Here is a 24,213-nt window from a genome sequence, read left to right on the forward strand (position 1 = left end):
TATGTGTAGGTAGATGCTCAGGGAAAGGTAGTACAAGATAGGTTCTCATTTTGCTTTTTATATTTTACTCATGTTCAATCTTTTTCAAGCAAAATATATTGATGCACTTAAGGTTTCTTTGTTTTCTTTTTAAGTGGACATAAAAAATCACCTATTTTTTCAAAGGAAATGCATTTGGTTGCTAGCTAGAACTATTCTATTAAAATCTAACAAAATATTTTCACTGAAGTAGGTACCGATCCACAGTGTGTATTGTGGACTTGTGCAGTTCTTAGAAGAAGAAAAGGTGACATTATAAAGTGAAGACTCCCTCTGACAAGTTTCTAGAAGCTCTTTATTTCTTTCGGAGTTGGGTGTTGATTTTACTGTTCTTTGACTGACTTACTAGTCTACTAACCAGGAAGAAATAGAAAATGCAGGCATAGCTATATCAAAAGTAAGATAAAGCCGACGTATTTACTGGCCTTGGTCACACAAAGCCTGAGAAATGTTTTATGCTCTAATGTATGGCTCATTTATTTTAAGAGAAATATCTACCTGTCAAAGAAATCCCTACCAAAACTTATGTTCTTATTTCTGAGACAAGGGGAAGTTATATATATACACAGACACACACACATATTTACTGCACACAGGTATACATACTCTAACACACATGCATACAAAATTAGACGTATAAAGAACTTGAAAACGTGTCTGAATAAAGTTAGATTCTGTTTTATATTTATGAATGTTCTAGAATATTAGAGTTGGAAAAAGGCCATAGAGATTGTGCAGTCCGTCACCTCATGTTACAGTTAAAAGCCATTTTGTTAGTACAAGGGCTCAACTAGCCCTCAGGCCACCAAAGTCCTGCCCCAACACTGTGGACATCAGATCCATTTGTCTTGAAGATAGGGATGTTGTGGTAGTTACATAATTTCTTGTCAACTTGACGATATGTAAAAGTGTAGGGGTGGAGTTTAGCCTGTCAATCAGGTCACAGCCTGATGGTGACTCTGTGGGTATGGCCTTCTCATCAGAAGGGTCCTGGAAATCTCCTGCTTCCCCTCAGCCTTCACCTCCTTGATGGCTGACCCTGAATGCTACCAGAGCCACCACCATTCTATCCACATGACGTTGCATTGCGGCATGTGGCTGTGTTAGTCTGCATTGTGTGAGTCTGCATTGGCTGTATGAGTCTACATCTTGCATTGTGGCATGAGGCTGTCTGAGTCTGAAGAGGAATTTATGGACCAGTATCAGACTTGTGGACTTGAGCTGGACTGGGCTAGGATGTATTTCTTATATATAATTGTTCCTTGTTATAAAGTTCCTTCTTACACATATATGAGTGTCTCTGGATTTGTTTCTCTAGTCAACTGGCCTAACACAGATGCCATATGATTTAATATATCCAGAGAGTTCTATTTTAATAAGATGCAAATAATGTTGTCTTATACTAAGCTAGGACCCATCTTACAATAACTCTCAACCTAATGTAAGTTTTCTAATCCAATTGTGTGAAGTAGTTTTAGCAGAGTAGAGTAGTTTTCTAAGTGGAGTAGTTTTAGCAGAGAATGTGTTTTTTTGGTGTCTGTATTTAATTTGGGGGCTACTCTTTTTTTATTATTATAATGCATTATATTGACTACCCTGAAAAGGATTGTGCTTACATATTCAATGAATGGTGAAAAAATTGCATTACCTCTTTAACTAGATTGGACTTTTTCTCAGGCACAATTTGTATTTTAGGCTTTATTATTAGAATAGCTTAGTTGCTTGTACATTTTTATCAACTCTGTTGATTCAACAAATAGTGTGTATATGTTAGGCATTTGCCTTCTTACTGTGTTAACAGACAAAAGAAACATCTTCAGCAATTTCCTAGCCATTTTTTAAGAATCTAAAACATTAAATTCTCTAATGACACGAGTCAGAGCGAGGACTTCTCCTGCCTACTCTGCTTCTAAAGCACTATGTAAATCTACGTGAACATTTGCAGCTCTTTCTCACTACTAAAATTTGAATTACTTTTGAAAGGTCGTATTGTTTATCTCGTCCATTCCCTACATCTGGAACTGTGCCTTAACTTTTCGGAATGCTGCTTCTGTTGTACAAATGTTTTAAATCTACAGTAGACTGAAGCTGTAGCTTCACTTTTCTTGCTTAACTAGTTCAAACATGCCACAGGGAAACGGGCATGGTCTTTCTGATGTATCCCTTATTGGATTGCATGATAAAAATAGAGCTATATTGTATTTCAAGTGTTTTATTTTTTACAAATAATGAGTGTAGGATTTAAAGTCTTACAGATGGAAGGGAGAGAGGAAGCCTCTCACGAAAGGGATTGACACAGCGTCAGAAACAGTGGGCTCAAACATAACAATTACGAGGATGACACAGGACTGTGCAATGTTTCCTTCTGTTGCACAGAAAGTCCTCCAGAGGCAGAACTGACTTTGTGGCACTTAACAAAAACAATAAAAGAAGAAAAGTTTAAAACTAGAATATACAATAGCGCATTCTGAAAGTTGCTATGCAAAGTGGGCTGAGCCCATTTCAGATGAGTAAGAAACTAAGATTTTTGCCGAAACTAACTACAAAGAAAGAAAGAACTAGATGGGAAGTGAGTGAATTGTGGAACTGGGAGTAGCAACAACAAGCTTTTATTTATGTTTCCCTGATGAAATCAGTGAGTGATTTGGCTTTATGACCCTCCAGTTCGGAACAGAGTAGCTATAAAGGAACACTTTTGTCAGCCTGAAGATATTCACAGGAGAGGGAAGAGAAGCCATAGTTAGAAGAGAGTAGAAAGAACTGTGTAAAATATAAGTTAGCTTGTAATTTCTGCTTTACTCCATTGTATATTAAATTAGTATGTGGAATGTGTGCTGCATCGTATTCTCTATTGAAATGTATATCTATGATAAATGTAAAATTTTAATACTTCGGATATTCATAGAACAGTAAGTAAAGGAATTCATTTTGGATGCTATGTTACTTGAATGTTATTTAGTGAAATAAATTAGTCAGGGGGCATATTTGTAAGATTGTTACATATATGGGCATTGCTCCCAGAGGGAAACATGTTTATGTATATGTATATTATTTATTTGGAATAAATATTGCTTAACCAACCAACAAATATTTTTGGAAACAAAACTTGCTGACCCTACACTGTGCCTTTAAAAGCTCCTCCCCACATCTACAAAAGATGACAGGCATTCTACAAATAAAACCACAACTTTTCTAGATTTACTTGAACTTCCAAGGCATCTTTTCCCAAGGTTTGCCTCTTACAACTCTGAATCAACCCTTCAGACTTTATGCCTTTGGTTCTTCCCAATCTCTACTGTATTTCACCTCTCAGAGCAGCATTGTCAATGACTGTTGATTTCTTATCAAACCTTTTATAGGACAGTTTGAGAAATAACATCTTAAATTTTATAGAAAAATTAAATGCCAACCAAGAATTCTATTCTTAGTAGTGATATCAATAGACTAAAGAAAAGATAAAGCCCTGTCAGTAAAATAAAGTTAATAATTTAATGATGACAGATGTACTTTACATTGTAGTTTACTTGACCTTGCATGATCTTTGGTTAACTAAGGATAGTACCATTCTTCCAGATATTTAATCAAGCCATAGGATTTCCAGGACTTTTACTATCTTAACCCCTGACTCTTTTGTGAAAGAAACTTGGGGGAAAACAAACAAATAATTATAAGTTTACTCTATGTATTTTTTGGTGTATATTTACCATATTCCATGTTAAGGGGATGTACAGAATTTTTCTTATCAGTGAAGATAATATTAATTATTTAGAGATTATGTACAATCAATGAATATTACTTATTTTATGCAATATGGTGATAGTGATATTTATGTCCTTCTATGCTAACTCCTTTATCTATAATTTTTCCATTTGCTTCTGTTGGTTCATATCTCTCTTGAAGATGAAAAGTATTTATCTAATTCTTTACTAATGCTTGAAGTTCACTCCATCTGCCTGTGAGCTCTGCTAACCCCTCACCAGGTCTAGCAGGATGGTGTCTGCCACCCCTTCCAGTGCCCTTGACCCACAGTGAGCAGTAATTTCCCTAGGCTGCTGTCTGAAAGTGGTCATGTTCCCAGTAACATAGAGAGCCTCCTAGAGCTAGTCACAAGACCTCACACCGGAGTTCCCTGTGCTGCTGTCCATCATGCACCTACTATGTAGGGCAGTGGTCCTCAACCTGTGGGTCGTGACCCGACCCTTTCACAGCGGTTGCCTAAGTCTATCAGAAAACACATCTTTTGGATGGTCTTAGGATCCAAGACATTGCTCCTCTATCCATCTCACATATGAATACCCAGTGTGAAGACTGTTACCCATGCTACACGACAAAATTTCATTTATTTATAATTAGAAATAAACATTTCACAATATTTAATACATATTGTTTTGTGGTTAATCACTATGCTTTAATTATGTTCAATTTGTAACAATGGAAGCACATCCTCCAGCTCAGATATCTACTTGATGATTTATAACAGTAGCAAAATTACAGTTATGAAGTAGCAATGAAAATAATTTTATGGTTTGGGGGTCACCACAACATGAGGAACTGTATTAAAGGGTCATGACATGAGGAAGGTTGAGAACCATTGGTGTAGGGCTTTGTAACTCCCCTCTCCAATACATGAGTTTCTGTGGATTTGTTTCTCTAACGTACCCAGACTAACACAAACACTTTGTTCTAACAACTTCGCATTGGTGATGCTCACCCTCCTGGCACGGTCTATGAAGACAAAGCAGTTGCATAAGAAGATGTGGTGAAGAAAGAGGATGGTGCCAGCCTACCAAAAGATATAGCATCTGGGGTTGTAAGGGCTTGAAGTTCAACAAGTGGCCATCTAGTAGAGAATCAACACGCCTACATGGAAGAAGCGCAAAAACCTTTGTGATCATCAGGTGTCAACAGGATCGGGTAACAGGTATCAGAAGACCCAAAACAAACAAACAAAAAACATATTGTTGAGAACTAGGGGTTGCCGAAACCCATCTGTAGATCATGTGACATCTTTCAGAAGGGTCACAAGGAAGGGATGAGTTAACCAGGGCGTAGTATAGGACCAATGAAATACTCAATTCGCCTCTGGTTCCTTGAGGGTTCCTGACCACCACCACCCCCTACCCCCACTCTTATGAACCCAGTGCTGCCTTTCTCTGCAGGCTAGAGGATGTACACTGGTCAGTTTAAAATATGAAAATAGTAATAATTTATAATTTATCAAGGGGTCATGGTGGTGGAAAGGGGAGGGATGGGAAAAAGAGGAGCTGATACCAAGGACTCAAATGGAAAGTAAGTGTTTAGAAAATAATGGCCACATATGTACAAAGGTGCTGGATGCAACTGATGTATGGATTACCATCAGAGCTGTAAGAGCACTCAATAAATTGATCTTTTAATTTTTAAAATGTTTCAACAGTTTCAGTGAAAAATTTTCCCCAATTTCTGCAATCTGAAATTATTCAAACAGGCAATAAAGATGTGGAGTGATTACTGTTTTTTTAAATGCAGAAATTGGAAACAAGGAAAGTGAATAGAAAATATGGGCCAGGACGAATGAAATGGCACAGATTAAATTATAGAGTTTTGCAAGACCAATGGCCTATTCATTGGAAATATCATATTTCCACAACACAAATTGTAACTTTATATGTAGATCTTACCAGGTAAAATATACAGGAATAAAATAAACTATACCCACAAAAGAGAAGACGGAAAAACTCAGTATTGATGAGAAGCCAAGTCCACTGTAAAACAGACCATCAATTGTTAATGTGGAAGTTCAACTAGATGCTAAAGAAAATTTAAACAAATTCACCAATGTACAATTTTGAATATATCACACCCAAATTTAGAGATAATTTCAAAAGTAGTCTTGACATCTTGAACCGAGGACTAGACAAGTCATGGGATCCCACCGAGCAAATCTTACATGGAGAAAACAAAAGGTAATTAAAAAGAAAGTGAAGCAATAAATGAGAAAGAAGACAGATATTGAATTGAGTGTAAGGGAAGACAGAGAAGAGAAATTCAAGGGGTGGGTGGTGGGGGTGTAATAGAACAGGGAGGTAAAGGTTGTCTAGTGGTCTGAACTGTTGAATTCAAAGCTGATAGTGTAAAATCGAATCTCAGTCAGAAGCACTTCGCTCTCACTCAGTTGATGCATGCTCATAGAGACCCTAGCGGACTGTGCAGAACTACCCCGGAGGTTTCTGGGAGTGTAGCCTGTATGGGAGTAGAAAGCTCATCTTTCAGCTATGGAATGGCTAGTGATTTTGAACTGCTGATCTTGAGGTTAGAAGCCCAATGGTTACCACTATGCCACCAGGGCTCCTTAAAATGCAAATACCCCACCTAATTCACAATAAAAAATTAATTTAAAAAAATTGAAAGGACAGAAAGACCAAAATGGATGTCAACAAAGATTTAAAAGTTGCTCTTGGGTATCAAGTCAATTTTTGACTCCTAGTAACCCTATAGGACAGAGTAGAACTACTGCTGTAGGAGTTGGAGGCTGCAAATCTTCCCAGGAGTAGAAAACCTCATATTTCTCCTGCAGAGCAGCTGCAGGTTGAAAACAGCTACGCTTGCTGTTAGTAGCCTCATCGTATCCCACTATACCACTATACCACTGGAACAGCTAATGAAAACGAACAAAATGGTGACGCAAAAGAGCTAATAATAAGATTTTAACTGGTAACTCAAGAAGACAAAAGATAGCATTATAGTAAATAGTGTTAAGCCCTGGAAATAGAAAGCCAGGAAGGATAAGCACAATTGGTATTTCTTTTTGGCAATCCTCAACCTGATGGAACTGAAGAACAAGTCAGTCCTTGAGTTGTAATATTCAAGGATGCAATGAGCAAAATCAAAGACTGCAGGCTTCAGTATGGATTGTACAGAAAACGAACATCTGGATCATGATAAATTAAGAAAAGACTGAAATTGTCAAGGTTATTTTTGCTTGAATGCATAATCAATGACCATGAAAGCATCAGGGAAGATATCAAACAACACATTGCCATGGACAAATCTACGCTAAAATACACCTGTGAAATGTTGCAGAGGGCTATCAATTTGAAGACTAATGTGTGCCTGATCCAAGCCAGGATATCTCCAATCACCTCATAGGCATGTGAATGTTGGGCAAAAAATAAATAAGAACAAAGAAGAATGTATACTTTTGAATTATGATTCTGGTGAAGGATATTGAAAGTACCATGGACTACCAGAAGAAGAAATAAATCTGTCTTGGCAGAAGTACAACCAGAACACTCCTGACAAGGTGGCATGGCAAGATTCTTTCTCACCTACTTTGTTTAAGTCATTGAGAGAAAGCAGTTCCTGGGAAAGGACATTATTCAAGGTCAGCAAAATAGGAAGAGCTTCCTGCAATGGATTGATACAGATTAGTACAGCTGCAAGATTGAGCTCAACCATATAACCCTTGTGAGGGTAGCGCAGACCTGACAGGGTTTCTTTCTGTTATACCCAGGGTAACGTCATGGGCTACGCACTGTGCATAACGTCCCACCAGTCCCTCTGCCGGAGACAGAGGAAACGATCCCCTCCTGAAAGTACTTACAGTCTCAGAAACCCTAGAGAACCACTGAGTTCTGGTTTGTAAGGTAACTATGAGTCGGAACTGACTTGGTGGCAGCTGGTTGGTTAGTCCAATATTGGCCAAATCTCCTGCAAAAGATATTGGCAAAGTGTTAAAAAGCAAAGATGTCACCTCGAGGATTAAGCTACACCTGATCCAAGTCATGGCATTTTGCATCACCTCCTAGCACGGGAAAACTGCAGAGTGAATAAGGAAAACTGAAGATTCAATACAATGGAATCATGTTGAGAAGATATTGAATGTACCATAGATTACCAGAAGAATAAACAAATCTGACTCAGAAGACATTCAAATAACATGTCTTCTAGAAATGAGGATGGGAGAACTTTTCTCACATCTTGTGGTCCTGCTCTCAGGGGGAACCAGTCCCTGGACAAGGACATCATGTTCGGTAAAGTAAAGGGTCAGAGAAAAAGCCCCTCAATCACATAGACTGGCTCACTAGCTCAAATGGTAGACTCAACTATTGTAATGTTTGCAAGTATGGCTCAGGGGGGGCAGTTTTTCTTCCTGGTCCTGCTCACCAGATTGCTGTGCTGACTGAACAACAATAACAATCATATATAATCATGGTGCTTATAGCTTTAGCTTCTTTATTATTTTCAAATGCCCCTGCAGCTCTCTGGAAGAAAAGACCCTACAGATATGATTCCTTAAAAGTTACAAGCAAGGAAAAATGGATGGCAGAGTTGTATGATGTAATCGATGTGTTACCACGAGTCAGGACAACAGTAACAACAGCTGCATGGAAATAAAGGGGTTTCAGATTTATTCTAAACAGAAATAAATACCTCAAATTCCTTTTTAAAGTAAAGGAAAAACTACTCTCCTCTTTTTAGTAGTTCTTTGTTCATCCAGCGTATTTTTCTATTCCATAGAAGGTTGATGATTAGCTTTCCCTTCTCTTTACAAAGTGATGCTGGACTCTGGATGGGGATTGCATCATATCTGTAGATCGCTTTGGGTGCCATGGGCATTTTCGTAGTGTATGTCTTCTTTGCTATCACATGGTACAGTCTGTCATCTATATATGTTTTGTAGTGTTTACTTTCTTGTAGTAATGTGTTTTAGTTTTCTTTTTATGGTACGTAGACACAAGGAACTACATTCTACAATGTCAAACAATAAGGATGAATCTGTGAAAAACACAATGATAAGTGACATTTTGTCAGTAAAATTAGTCAGTCCCAAAATGACAAATATTGTATGAGACCACTATTGCAAAAAGTTGAGAAAAAGTCTTTATACTAGAAGGAACATAGTTTTATAATTACTTTTATGCTAAAATGAACATAGTTTATAGTTTTACAGTTATAGCCAATTAATATTTCCCTTATAGGTATAATTGCTCATGTAGTATATGTTATAATTCTGGACTTTATTTCCCCGTGGCTCAAGTCTCATTTTGGAGTCCATTCTCTACTAATGAGCAAGAACTGGGCAGGATAAAGACCTGGGCTTAGTAGAGGGTGTGCATCATGTCACACACTTTGTGTCCTTGATGGCAACTTGAAGGCCTCACCTTTGTACTCAGTGTGAAGTAAGCTGTACCTTTTGTTTCACTGGATATTTAATGGTGCCACCACATAGCCCGACATATAGCATTTCACCTGGGAAGCCAGCCCTCTATTTTCTGACCACGCTTTGGTGGAAGCAGGGAGACCTGCTGTGACTTTGGAAATTTGGAGCTTCTGGCTGTGGACCTTGCACTTGGCTCACCTCTACCTGATCTTCAAATTTGGGGCTGAACAGCACCCACGATCCACATGAGATACTTCTCAGAGTTGTATGAGTTCCCATGGGACATTGCTGTAAGTCAAAGGAACAAGGGACATGAGGGAATTTCCACATAGGGAGGAGGGGGAAATATGGAGCTGAATAGCATCTTGGAAGAGTTTGACGTGTGGGACATTATTAATCTTCAACTCCTTGGGACTGTTGTTGTTGTTAGGTGCTACTGAGTCGATTCCAAACCACAGTGACCCCATACACAACAGAATGAAACATTGCCTGGTCCTGCTCCATCCTCACAATTGTTCCTATTCTCAATCCCAATCTTGCAGCTGCAGTGTCAATCCATCTCCTTGAAGGCCTGCCCCCCTGCCCCGCTGCCGCCTTATTTTATCAAACATGATTTCCTTCTCCAAGGATTCTCCTGACAAGATACTCAAAGTATGTAAGATGAAGTCTTGCCATCCTTGTCTTTAAGGAGCATTCTCGTTGTACTTCTTCTAAGACGGATTGTTTCATCCATCAATGGTATTTCAATATTTTTCTCCAACGTCGCAATTCAAATGCATGGATTATCCTTCTGTCTTCTTTACTCAATGTCCAACCTTCACATGTATATGAGGCAATTGAAAATGCCTTCACTAGGGCCAGAGCACCTTAGTCCTCAAAATAACATCCTTAATTTTCAATGCTCCAAAGAGGTCTTGTGCAGAAGATTTACCCAAGGCAACTCATTTTAATCTCTTGACTACTGCTTTCATGAGCATTGATTGTGGATCCAAGCAAGACAAAATCTTTGACAACCTCAGCCTTTACTGCATTTCTCATGAGGTTACCTATTGGTTCAGTTGTGAGGATTTTACTGTTCTTTACATTGAGTTGTCATCTACACTGAAGGCTGCGATCCTTGATCCAAGTTCTCTTCACTCTCATCAAGCAAGGCTGTGGTACCTGCAGATCTCAGGTGGTTCATAAGCCTCCCTCCACTCCCGATGCCACATTCTTCTTCATATAAGCCATCTCCTCAGATTTCTTGCTCAGCACTCATTCAGATGGAAAGGAGGATACAAACGGACACACGCATTTCCTGGTTTTAAACCATGCAGTGTGCTTTTGTTTTGCTCACAACTGCCTCTTCATCAATGTACATGTTCCGCAAGAGCACAGTGAAGTATCTGGAATTCTCCTTCTTCTCAAGATTATCCAGTTTGTTATGATATGCACAGTTGAATGCCTAGGCATAGAATCAGTAAAACACAAGTAAACATGTTTTTTTTGGTTTTCGCTGCTTTTAGCCAAGATCCAACTGACATCAGCAACGATATCCTTTGTTCCAAGTTGTCTTTGGAATCTAGCCTGAACCTTTAGTAACTTCCTATCAATTTATTACTGCAACCTTTGTTGAATGATCTTTAGCAAACATTTCCTTGCATATAATATCGATAATATTGTTTTATAATTTGAGCATCCTTTTGGGTCACTTTTCTTTGGAATGGGTACAAATATGGTTCTCTTCCAGTTAGTTGGCCAAGTGGCTGCTTTCTAAATTTGCTGGTATAGATGAGTGAATGCGTCCAGTGCTTTATCAGCTTGTTGAAACATTTCAATTGGTATTTTATCACTTCCTAGAGCCTTGTTTTTGACTAATGCTTTTAGTGTACCTTGGACTTTGTCCTTCAGCAATTTTGGTTCTTGCTCAAATGTGACCTCTTGAAATGGTGGAATGTTGACTAGTACTTTTTGGTACTTGAGATTAGTCTGTTATTATTTCTTCTAAAAGAAATCATTACCATGGTTACCAGGGTGTGAGGGAAGTAGGGTGTCCTGGTTAGAGAGTAGACATGTATTAACTTGAGTGAAACAAGAAGCAAAAACGGTAATAGGGAGGTCATCAAACAATGATGGAGGCAAGGGAAGACCTTGGAAAGAGAAGAAGAGTTAAAGGCAACAGGAGTAAAAATTTTTATCTACATAGTCCAACAATGATGATCTAAATTTAAACAAACCAACAAAAATCAAATTCACCTCCATCGAGTCAATTGGCATTGACACAACACCTCGTAGGGCTGGGGAGAACTGCCCCGTGAATTTCTGAGGCTTCCTGTCTTTCTCCCTCTGAGTGGCTGACAGGTATGAACTGCGGACCTTTCAGATGATGGTCCATCACATACCACTATGCCACTAGCAATCCTGATCTACAAGTGGATGCATGTATGCATATATACTCAGTTTAAATAGGTGTGGAAGGGAGGTTTGAGAAAGGACATTTGATCATGGGTATTTACCCTGTTGTAAATTTCTCCATGAATGTAGTCAAGTCGGCACTGTATGGTGCACAAAGTTATGAAGGTTATGAAAACTTTTAGACATAACCAAATGCCTTGAGGAACTTAGTCACTGGGCCCGAAGGCTCAGGACTGTACTCTCAGGGAACACCAAGGTTAACTGGCATAACACAGCTGACAAAGACAGTGGTTTTCCTCCTCCTTTGATGGGTAGTAACTGGGGTCTGAAAAGCTTATGAAGTACTAAGATACAACAATTAGGTCCTGCCTGTCTGGTGGACAGAACCAAGAAGGAAACTGAAGACACATGCCAACTATTCATGCAATATATATGTGACTATTAGTCTCCATGACCCTGAGACCAGAAGAACTACCACTATCTACTACTCTGAAAGAGTGGTTACGAAAAGGATCACATTGGAAGGCCCTGGATGGAGTGGGAGAAAATGTGGAGCTCAAAATCCTAGTCAAAGAGAGTGATACAATTCCAAGACTACATGACCCTTAGTCATCATTCATTTCTGACAAGGAACACACTACTGTGGCTCAATTTTCAGCCAAACAATCGGCAGTTCTATAAGGGAAATGATAAAATGAGTGATGTATTCACATCTTAGGGAAACCAGCTATTTGAGATCAAAAGGTCAGGTTTTATCTGTTAATGAAATTAAGTTTCTTGTCTTACCAAGGGAAAGATGTACTTTGGAAAACATAAGGCACCACTGAAGAGTTTTTTTAGAAGCCCAAAGGAGGAAGAAAGCTGCGCCCAGCAAGTCCATCCGAAATGACACGTCCTTGCTGGCCGTGTATGAATTCCTTGGAATGTGGGAGAAAGAAGAGCTTTCTACTCCAGGAAAGAGTTATTATCTTGGGAATTCACAGATGCAGTTCTACTGGGTCCCCTACTATGGCTTCAAGGTGGTATCAACTTGATGGGGGTGAATTTTTGTTTTACTTTAGCTTGGGAGTGTGTGGGATTCTTGGTAACTTCTGTTTGAGCTTGCTCTGTTCCCACTAACTCAAGTTGAAGCAGCAAGGTGCTCGGGGAAATGTGTCCTGAGGGTGAGTGGGTCCTGCTGTTGGTTCTGATCTCAAGACCTTAGGGCAGTGGTGCTCAACCTTCCTAATGCTGCCACCCTTTAATACAGGTCCTCATGTTGTAGTGACCCCCAACCATAAGGTTATTTTTGTTGCTACTTCATAACTGTAATTTTGCTACTCTTATTAATTGGGGGACCCCTGTTAAAGGGTCATTTGACCCCCAAAGGGGTCACGACCCACAGATTGAGAACCACTGCCTTAGGGACTTCTCTTGAGTTCTTCTTCCACCAGGGAACAGTTCTTGCCTCTGAATCTGGCCCAGGTCCCCACCTTTGCTCTCTGCTCTGTCTCTTTCTACCACTTGAGATATTTCATTCACATAATTGTATATGGGACCAGAAACAGAGGTTTCTCCTGTGGCTACTTGCCTATGTGAGTAGAAATCTTTCCCAATCTATATTAAGAGAAGTAATCTCTTCCAGGTGTGGAGATAATTGACCTGAAGCTGGAACTTATTCACAGGTATAAGCTGTTCAGTGGCCTTTGGTCTTAGGTTCAAGGACATGGACTGTAGGTGCATGGTTCAGGAGATTGTTGTGACATGCCATCGATTTGGTTGTGACCCTGTGCTCAATGACAAAGCTTTGTGCAATCCTGCACCATCCACACAATCATTCGCAGTCCCGAGCCCTTTTTTACAACCACGTCTCTATCCAGCGCATTGAGGCCTTGCTCTTTCTTGCTGCCTCTCCATTTACCAAGCATGCTGTCGTCTCCAGGGACTGGCCCAGACACAGGTCCTTTGTTTCCCTGCCTCTACTTTGAAGTCTCAATTTCTTCAGGATCAACTGCTTCCGGAAACCCCACAGCAGCCACATCAGCGGTTTGTAGCCTGCAGCTTTCTGTAGAATAACTGCGTTCTGGTTTTTGTTTGCTCGTTTCGGGCACTGATGCATTTCCTCCTCGCCTATAAAGACTGAGGGTAGCAGGCTGATGATTCACCCGGACGTAGATGGGCTCTCAAGATGGTGGCCATGGCAACCTGTGGAAAGTCGCGGTGCTGGGTTTCTCTGTGATGTATCTTGTAGTCATGATTAGACTTTAACTTCATCACCTTGGTCCACGTTGTATCCTATAGACTCAAGTATAAGCCAACCCAAATATCAGCAAGGCACCTAATTGTCCCACAAAACAGCATTAAAATGTGCTGAAAAACTAGACTTATACATGAATATTTACAGCACTTTATCCTCTATTACATATGGCCAGGAATGAAGGCAATATCATGAGTGGAATGCAGGTTCTACTCATTAGTATCTCTTGAAAAACTGATCTAGCTCATGCGCCTGTTCCTGATGGTAGTCACACAATAACTAATGTGTGTCGGGGTGTTAGTGTCTATCTGTGCGGCCTGTTATCTAATTCTGTGTATGTCTTGTTCTACCTTTTCTGTATTATTTATCTCTGTGCTGAAAGAAGTGTTGACTAATGCAGAGTCCACCTAGCTGGCTATAAAAATAGTCCAAAGTTCCTACTTTTCAGGGATGTTTTTTGTCAAAGAATTTAAGGGTCACTACAATGATCCAATCCCCTCAGCAACTTCTTCTGCTGACAGCCGAAAGTGACGGACACATTCCAAGGCTGTTCCCATTCACCTGCACCATAACTAAGGTCCAAGTGCCCCAAATGTCCAAACCCAACCTGAGTGTGGGACTAACGGGTTTCCTTCTGACTTCAATTTTACAACATATGATGATGTAATCCCAACTAGTTTGCCATAGCTTTCTCCATACCACATGCCTCAATCGCCAGGAAAGTCTTGGTGCATTGCTACAAAATATCTATTTTCACTACATGGAAGTGAGGATATTATTTTCCTAACTGGTGTCACATAAGTAATCATATAATCTCACATAAATAACATTAACATATGGTCCTAAAGGTAGTCAGGTTACTGAGGGGGAATCCATAATTTAACCTTAATTGCACGATGCCAGAGATTGCAAAGGATTAAAGAAGGAGGGAGAATTAAATGATAATTAAATTAGAGTTTCCAGTGGCAAATCCAACACCTCATGACATGATCAGCACTTGCCATGGATTGTGATAGGCCCATAGAAACATTCTTAGCCCATATCCCCACCTCCAAACCTAAATGCTACCAGAGAGATAATTAACATAATTTGAGACTAAAACATTTTAATAAATAGATCTGTCAGGATAATCGAATTGCAGTTGTAGTGAGCCACCCAACAGGGAAGAAACTGATCAGCGGTTAATTCAGGAGGGCATCTGAATCCCAAGTTCAATAAGGCCACCCAATCAGAAACTTGACCTTCTTGAGCTGGGAAAGATGTACTTAGGATTTTATGTCTGGTGGTTTGCAGTATTTCAGACTCTTTGCATTTATTCACTAAAGCAAACATAACCTGCAGGAGTAGGGTAAAAGACCATAAGCAAAGATTACAACAACAGGTGAAACAAGTACTCTAGTTTGCCAGTGAATAGGCAACTTCAGAAGTTGTAGCAATCCAAAGCGAGTCCAGTGACTTCAGAGGATCTGGGGATATGCTTTCTTCTGCCTGCAGTGGATGTTTCAGCTTTACATTTAAGGCAGCGTTGCGGCCCTTTAATGTGTAAGGAGTGGATTTCTTGGTAAGTAGGCTCAGAGCTATTCAACCTCTTTCTTGCGGGCAGACTGCTCTCCCTACCCCTAACTTTCCCAGAACTTAAGAGGGGGATCTCCAGTGTTGCTGGACCTATCCACAACTTCCTAATTCCTTTTTGCTGTCTGAAGCAGATTTACAAACTGAGGCAGTTCAAAATGTAACACCCCTTTTTGGGTGGGATTCTTAGGATCCAGGCCAATATGTTTAATTTTAACCTCTCATAGCCTTTCTAAAAATGTCGTGAACTTAATCTACCATTTTGGGCCCCAATCATTCGCTGCCTTACTTATTTCATGGACTATCTGTTTGTTTTTTTTCTTTTATGGTCTGATGATTACATTTATTTCATTCTTAAAGATGCATTCCAGAGGTATTGGTGCATCTGGAGGGATTGAACTTGGGTTTCCCATGCAAAAGAGAGCAGAGGAGATCATGGCAGACTTCTGAGTTTCCTCTTTCCTTCTCCCATGTGATAAGCCTGTTCAGAGAGGGCCTGGGCTCCCCAAGCCTGGGGGTCCAGTATTAACTAGTATAACCCCCTATTTCCTCACCCCACTTCTGGTGAGACCCTAATAGAACCTTCTCCTGGGGTACACTTTCTCCAACACAGTCTTCCCTTTGGGTGACTCCTAAGATTTATAAAAATTTAGAACCCAGTACAGATGATCACTTGAGAGTTTTAAAATTCTTATAAGAGTCACAAAATAAAACTGCACTGACTCTGGCTGTCCCAGAGCTGCTGGGATGGGGTGGGGGTGGGTGGGGCTGGAGTATAGTCCCACATCTCTTTCCTAATGGCCTCTGGCCACTGCCATCAAGTTAATTATGCCACACAGTAACCATGCAGGACAGGGTAGACCTGCTTTCTTTAGGCATCTAAGGCTACTCCATGGGCACAGAGATCTTCATCAGAGTGGCTGGTGGGGTCAGATCTGGGCAGGACTTCAGTGTGATCTCATCATGATGAAGAACGGTACTTTTGTGTGTGTTTTCAGCACCCTCCCTTTCTCCTGGCTAGCTCTACCAGAATTAGGTTCTTGTCTTACCAACGGAAAGCTTTACTTTGGAAGATAGAGGGAAATTCTGGAGAATTTTATTAGATGCTCTTAGGAAGGAGGATGCCGCATCCAGCCCATTCTTTCAGTATTTCCTTTCCCTGATGTGGTGTGCTGTTCGTTTAAGACCTCCTGGGAATGGACATGATTCTCAGGCATGCTATTTTTTGGTCTGAGCATGCTCCTTTCCCGCTATAAGATATTGGTGTATCAAGGGATTCTGGAGTGTGTGGTCATGATGGTGAGACAGAATCGGTGCTCTGAGCATCCTCTGTTCCCACTACTTGGCTTCAGGGTAGCATGGGGTTCTGGGAAATGTAGTGCTAATGGCAAGATGTAGTCATGGCACAGTTCTATCTCAAGACTCTGGGGGCTTCTTTTGATTTCAGGTACTATGAGGAAACTGTTCTTACTTCTGACTCTTGCCCATATCTCTACTTTTGGTCCCAGACCATATCTCATAATCAAGGACAGTGTTTAGAAGGATGAGAAAAAAGGAGGATTGGAAGCAGGAAACTGGGAGGAAGTGGGATAAGTGATGTTACATTGGGGAGATTGTAATCTAGCACACCCCCAAAATTGTGTATGAGTTGTTGAATTGTAAACTGACCTACTCTGTAAACCTTCCCTCAATGCACACTGAAGAGTTCTTTAATTCTGTAGGAAAATATAATATAATGAAATATTATCATGTAAAATATAATATATTTGAAAAATATATACTACAAACTAATGTCCTTTCATGGACACTCCTAATGTGGCAACACTTTAAACAGTTCCTCATGTTGTGGTGACCCTCAACCATAAAATTATTTTCATTGCTACTTCATAACTATAATTTTGCCACTGTTATGAATGAGGTGACCCCCATGAAAGGGTCATTCGACTTCCAAAGGGGTCAGGACCCACAGGTTGAGAACCACTGGTTTAGAGGAATACAGTTTTTACATTTTCTTAATGGATTGACATTTTCCTTTACCAAAAGGCTGCTGTTCTAAATGTTTTACAAATCTTATTCTCAACCCTTCCAAATATTTTATAATATTTCTATGTGTTTGATACTGGACCAAAAACTATGGTTGCAATAATTAGTAAGACATCTATTTCATGCCCTTAAACATATTATCTCATGTGAAGTGACCATAAATACTACAAAAGGCCACCAATTATAATGAGTTCTCAAAAGCATAATGGGATACACATTTTACTTAAAGACTTAAGTGCATGATTCAAATTACTAATTACAGATCCTTTTGATAATAATCATGACAATATATTCTTTTTTAAATATCAGACCCAAGAAAGTCTTTGATGGTACTATTTAAGAATGAACATACTAAGTCTTAACCACAGATGTGTCCCAGAATCACCTGGGCATTTAAAAAAATGACCATACCTAAATAATAAATAAATATTTCTATTTTAAATTCATTCTCAAGTGATTCTAGTGCTCAATACTAACTAAAAACTTGTGACATTAAACATCCTTGTTAGAAAAGCACAGAGCCCATATTGCTCACCAATAGGAACAATTCAAAATGATATTTTAAAAAGATAAACAGGTAGTGATTACATAACTGTGATACACAACAAGAATAGGATAAGCGTTCATTTGTGTATCCGGTAAGCGATGGCATAAAGAGTTATGAGTTGGGCTGCTCACCACAAGGTCAGGAATTTGAAACCACCACCTACTCTGTGGAAGAAAGATGAGGCTTTTTTTCTGCTTCCAAAAGATTGACAGCCTTGGAAACTCACAGGGCACTTCAACTTTAGGTTGCTAGGAGGCAGAATTGGCCTGAAGGCAGTGATTATGAGTTTTCATGTCTCCCTTGAAAGATGCCCCTGTGGTTGGTGGCACTTATCAGCCTGGAGAAGGATTAACACATGAGATAGACTCCGAGACCAAGAGACAGGCCCTCCCACTTGTTCTCTGTATTTACATTGATGCATGCAGGATTATAGAATCAGAGGACACATGCAAATCCCAAAAGGTCAAGAGAACGTTTCCAGGTTATATACATTATTTTGATGGAATGGTTTGGGAGTTTTTGGTAACAATCCTAGAGAAGAAAAGAAAGAAGAGAGGAAAATAAAGTGACATGTGAGGTTTGAGGACCACGTGAAAAATGCCAGCCCTAAATAAGCTTTTTGCAAATTTTGCAAAGCAGATTAGCAGAAGCCGTGGTCTCTTATCAAATGACCCTGTCACATTCACAACCTTTCTCTTTTTTTCGAAAACATTTTCTTAGGAGTGAATCAGGTATCATAATATTCCAGAGTTCAATCATAGCAAGTCGTGCTGTATAATCAGCACCGCAATCAGTTTCAAAATATTTTCTTCCTTCTAGAACTCCTTGATGTCACCTTCCCGCCCCCACCCACCTCAAACCTTTCTCTCTTATTTTATTTTTTTCTTTTTTTCCCCAAACCTTAAGTAAAATCTTAAGTAAACAAAATGCATCAACTATAAAATGCCCTTGGGTTAATCAGTTACTTATACCTTCATACATTTTTTGGGGGGGAAAAGTTTTTGTTGTTACATATACTTTAGGATTGTATATTTAATAACATTGTTTCCTGGTGAAATAAAACACATATCTAAAGGAATATGTCTGTAAATGTGCCAGCTTGATTCCTAACACCATTAGAGGTGCAGATGGTGCAGTGTCTGAGAGCCCAAATCCTTCTTTTTGTTGTGACTTGAAATAATAAATGAATCCTTAATAATATGTGAGAAAATATGTCTCAATCTATCATACAACTGCATTTGAAGGTTAATGGTATTATGGTTAAGGAAATCACAAAGTACTCAAAGTGAATCCCTGAGGGAAATGAAATGGAGGTTAAAGGACCGCCTTGTTTAACTCTGCTGCACAGACTTCTTTAAAAGGTTGCAAACCAAGGATGTTACCTTGAAGACTAAGGTGCTCTGGATCCAAGCCATGCTGTCTTCAGTCACCTCATATACATTTGAAAATTGAACACTGAATAAGGAAGATTGAAGAAAATCGATGCATTTGAATGATAGTGCTGGTGAAGAATATTGAAAGTCCCATGGGCTGACAACAGAGCAAGCACATAAGTCTTGGAAGAAGTTCATCCAGGATGTGCCTTAGAGGCAAGAATGCCTTTTGCAAGTTAGTCTTGAATTTTGTTATCTTTTAATATTATGTAATCATGTTTTATTTCCATGGATTTTTATGGATTCTATTTTTTAACACCAGTAAGCATGTCACATGTGACCAATGGCAGTTTTGATTTTGCTTCATAATCTGTGTATGTTTTACTTCTTATTGTTGCTTATTTGCATAGGACTAGGATTTTCCGTGAAATTTGACTAAGAATGACAAGAGGAACTATTGTTATCTTGTTCCCTATCTTAGAGCAAAGGTATCTAGTGTCTCACCATTAAATATAATATTAGCAGGAAGTATCTCTCTAATCTCAGTGTATTGAGAGATTTTACTATGCGTGGGCTTTAAATTTTTTCAGATTGGTTTTTGCATTTATTCATATAATCATCTAATTTCTTCTCTAGCTTTCTATTACACTGACTTGCGTTAGCTGATTTGTGAATATTGAGCCAGCTACAAATGCCTGTGGAAAAATCATCCTTGTGGTATATAGTTATTTCGAATCATCATTGGATTCAAATAGCTAGCATTGTATTCTATTTTAGAATTTTGTTTCTAGGAAAAAATAATGGCTTGTGAATATCCTTTCTAGTAAGGTCTTTATCTAATAATTTTCATATTAAGGTAAATCTAACCTTATAGAATGAGTTGGGACCTTTTCTCTCCTTTTTTGTTTTTCTAGAAGAGTTTAGAGGAATTAGTGATAATTTTTTAAAGTTTCCTTTTAATGTTTAAAAATCTAATAACATCTTTAAGTGTTTGTTAGAATTAACAAGTAAAACCATATAGGCATGGTGCTTTCTGTTTTGGACGAATTTAATTATTGATTCAATTTCTCTCATTCAAATAGAATGATCCTGATCGTCTATATTTTCCCATGGGTTTGCTTGGTTATGTTTTTCAAAGAATAGGTCCATTTCATATAAATTATCAAATGCTGAGGCAGGTTTATAATATTTTTGCTACATTTTAGTGTCTATCATACACTATGAGTTATGATTCTCTTTATTGACTTTCTGATATTAGCAAATGTGCCTTCCCTCCTTCAGTCTTGGTTAAACTGACTAGAAATTTTCAATTTTATTAATCTGTTCAGAGCATGAGCCTTTAGTTTCGTTAGTTTATTCTATTAGTTTTCTGCGCTTACTTTCACTGATTTATGCTCTAATTTTTATGATTTCTTTTGTTTTTCTTTGCATTAAATAATTTTTGAAAAATTTCCTAATATAGACCCCCTCTAGTTTATTATATTAATACAATGTTCTGGAGACATGTAACTTTTATTAAAGGTGGTATTCAAGAATGATAATGATTGAATGGTATGGTAAATACATAAAGTAAAAATGAAAAATTAAAGGAATAATTTCAACCTCCCCAACCACAACCACACTAAATGGAGTTCATGTAAACGTAGTACCTATTTCATTGTAGATATACAAGCTAAATAAACAATTAACTAAAATTAGGAATAAAAATCTTACAAGCCCCACAATAGTTTTTCAATCATAAATGGATATTATTTACATATTTTGACCGTTAAATTAGAGGGGGACTTTTGACTCCTTAATTTTGTTTTCATCATGAAATATGTATGCTAATTAATAATTTATAATAAATTCCATTTATATGATGGATTTTTGAGATGCTATTTACATACTAGCCAAATCAAATTCATCATCTCAGTATGTATATGTTTACAATCCTTTCTGTCTTTTTAAACCTATGAATATCTCAACAGTCCTATGCTCATCTATATGGTAGAATTACAGATTTTTAAAATCCTAAATCTAACAAAGATGAATAATCTAAGTCTTTAGGTTTCTAAATTTTGAACTCATAACTTCTTAATTTAGGGTTTCCATATGATCAAGTCCCTCAGATAATATATAAACCATTTCATTTTTGCTAAGTTATGGAAGATGTGTAATTCAGTTCTTTACCACTTTGAAGAATTTGAGGTGAAATTAACAATTTTCACTTTTCTTTTAAATTAAATAATACCCAGTTGCACACTATGTGCAAATATATAAAAAATAAATCAAGGATAGTGATTCTGGGGGATGAGAGAGAAGCCTGAACTAGGAATTTGCTCTCATTTCTGCAAGTTGTTTGCTATTTGGGGCGATCTCCTATGGATTCTTCAGGGCATCACTGAATGTAGTTTAAAAGCAATTGATTTGCCTAAGTTTTCTTTTTCTGGGTGTCCTACTCAATCTTGTATTGTCAGCATCACCTTAGATTCTAAGTGGTTCTCAACCTGTGGGTCACCACCCCTTTGAAGGTGTCGTCCGATTCATAACAGTAGCAAAATGACAGTTATGAAGTAGCAACGAAAATAATGTTATGGTTGGGGGGGCAGTCACTACAACATGAGGAACAAAAGGGTAGCGGCATTACGAAGGTTGAGAACCACTGCAAGATGTTGAGACCTTAGCATGGAAGTTCTACCGCAACAGTCACTGGAGCAAAAGTTTTGGCAAGTGGCTCAGCAACCTGTGCTTCAACAAATCATCCAGGCAACTCTGAGGCATGCTGAGGGTCGAGATCATTCACTTCTAAAAAATACCCAATGCAAAAAAAAAAAAATACCCAATGCTTCTCAAAATAGGCTTCCCTAACTCCAGTCCCAACTGGGAGATAGGTAGTAGTCATGTTTGCTCTGTAGCTGAGAAGACGGAGAGACCCAAGTGAGGTTGGAATTAACATCTGGTCCTATCACTTTCCATTTTGGACACCATCTTTCAACATATCATACAATCACTGTTACCTATCTTCTCTTTGATGAACATTTGGGTTTTCATGCAACAGGGCAGATTTCTGAACTATGCTTATTAATTATACTCATTGATTATGACATGAGAGAAAAAGTTACATTTACAGCCCTTGAATATACGGATCTGAACACAAGTGTTGTTTTTACCTCATGTTACTGCACCATACGGAATCAAACCTTGAATTCCATAAAGACAGCAAGCAGTGTGTTGCTCGATATACAAAAGCTTAGCTCCTCTCATAATTTTGTGTTGTCCTTTTAAAAACCGTGACCTTCCCGAGGAGTTGATCACAGTGTCAGGTGCCTTCATTTTAAGTAATTTTAATTTTCAAGATATCCGGGACTAGTATAAGCAGTACAGCTGCTCCTTGCAAGACATGCAAGAGTCTGCTGCTAAAGAAAATCGTCCTTCTTCCAAGACCAGCTGCCAGATTCTTCGTTCTGGCCTCCTGAGCAGCTGGAGCAGCAGCGGCCACCCGACTGTAGTGTAAAGGGCATCATGTGTCATGAGAGGGAGGTTTGACGCCCAAGGAAATGAAAAAAATATTAGAACTGTTATTATCTGTCTCACAATGGAAGTACTGCAGGGCAGATAACAGCATTCAAAGTTCTCTCTTCTTTATCTTGCATTGCATCTTCCGAACAAAATCAGCGTGAAGACAGTGAAGCTTGCTCTAATAACAAAACCGTGGCTTGAAATGAAATTCTTGACGTACTAATCATTCTCTGCAGCCAAAGCATTTTTCATATAAAGCACGTTTGGAGAACATTTAATGAATGTTTTGCACTTAGTCATCCACTTTATTTTCTTTGCCAAGAGGTGCTTCACCAGCAGCAAAAGAACAAGGTTGTCCTGGGAGCTAAAGTATCTTCCTGAAATGTTATTAGCAGGGGGCAATCATTAGACGCATGCATGACTTTTCCTGTGGAATTAAAAGGTTCAATGGAGGAATTCTGAGATGGCTGCTTTTAGCACTGTCCCCGTGGTCTGGAAGAAGAGGGACTTAAGAGAATTGGCTAAGGGACTTGAGGAAGGCTGGCTATATGGGGAAAAGGGGCTATTCATTGAGGCAGTTGGAACATACCAGGCTCAAACTGCAAGGCTCAGGTTTAAAAGGTATGCCTGGAGGGACGTGATGGGGAAGGAAGAAGTGACTGTGATTTATTCAGAACTTGAATGTGTGTGTTGCAATTCCTTAGTTAAGGTATCATCACCGGACCCAGCCCCTTACCTCATCCTGGACGTCACGAATATCTGAATTTCTCATCCCACAATTAGAAGATTTTACATGAGTTTGAACTGCCTTGGGGAGAACAGTATTATCTTTATTTGTTTGACAATAAAATCCATATGTGATGGCAGGTAGAGTATGAAACTCCAAGGGCAAGAAGAGCGGCACGACGCCATCTGCACAATATTCAAGTCTCTGTGCCTGTAAACCCTAGGCCTGCGTGTTCATTGCTGAGTTCGCTGTGCCTAGTGTGCGACCTGAAATGGCATCTTTCTGGTTTAAATGAAGGCATGAGGCACTGGGGAGTGCAGATTGTTAAGCTCTTTGCTTCTAACCAAAAGGGAAGAGAATTTAATTCAGCCAAGGTTTAGTAAGCCATTTCTGAAAAAAAAAAAAAAATCAGCCACTGTAAACCTTTTGGAAACTAGTTCTACTCTGACACACATAAAGTCAATGTGAGTTGAAACTCACTTGATAGCAACTGGTTTGGCTTCGGTTTTGCAGGATTTGTAGGTTGTGAAGCATTATCTACATGGGAAAATGAGCTAAGCGGAGAAGTAAGTACAAGTTGCCCCAAGCAAACCAACAACATCAGAATTGTTTGGATTGGGAACTGCTATTTCCATTGTA

Source organism: Tenrec ecaudatus, chromosome 7, assembly GCF_050624435.1.
Source record: "Tenrec ecaudatus isolate mTenEca1 chromosome 7, mTenEca1.hap1, whole genome shotgun sequence".
In the NCBI taxonomy this organism is placed as follows: Eukaryota; Metazoa; Chordata; class Mammalia; order Afrosoricida; family Tenrecidae; genus Tenrec; species Tenrec ecaudatus.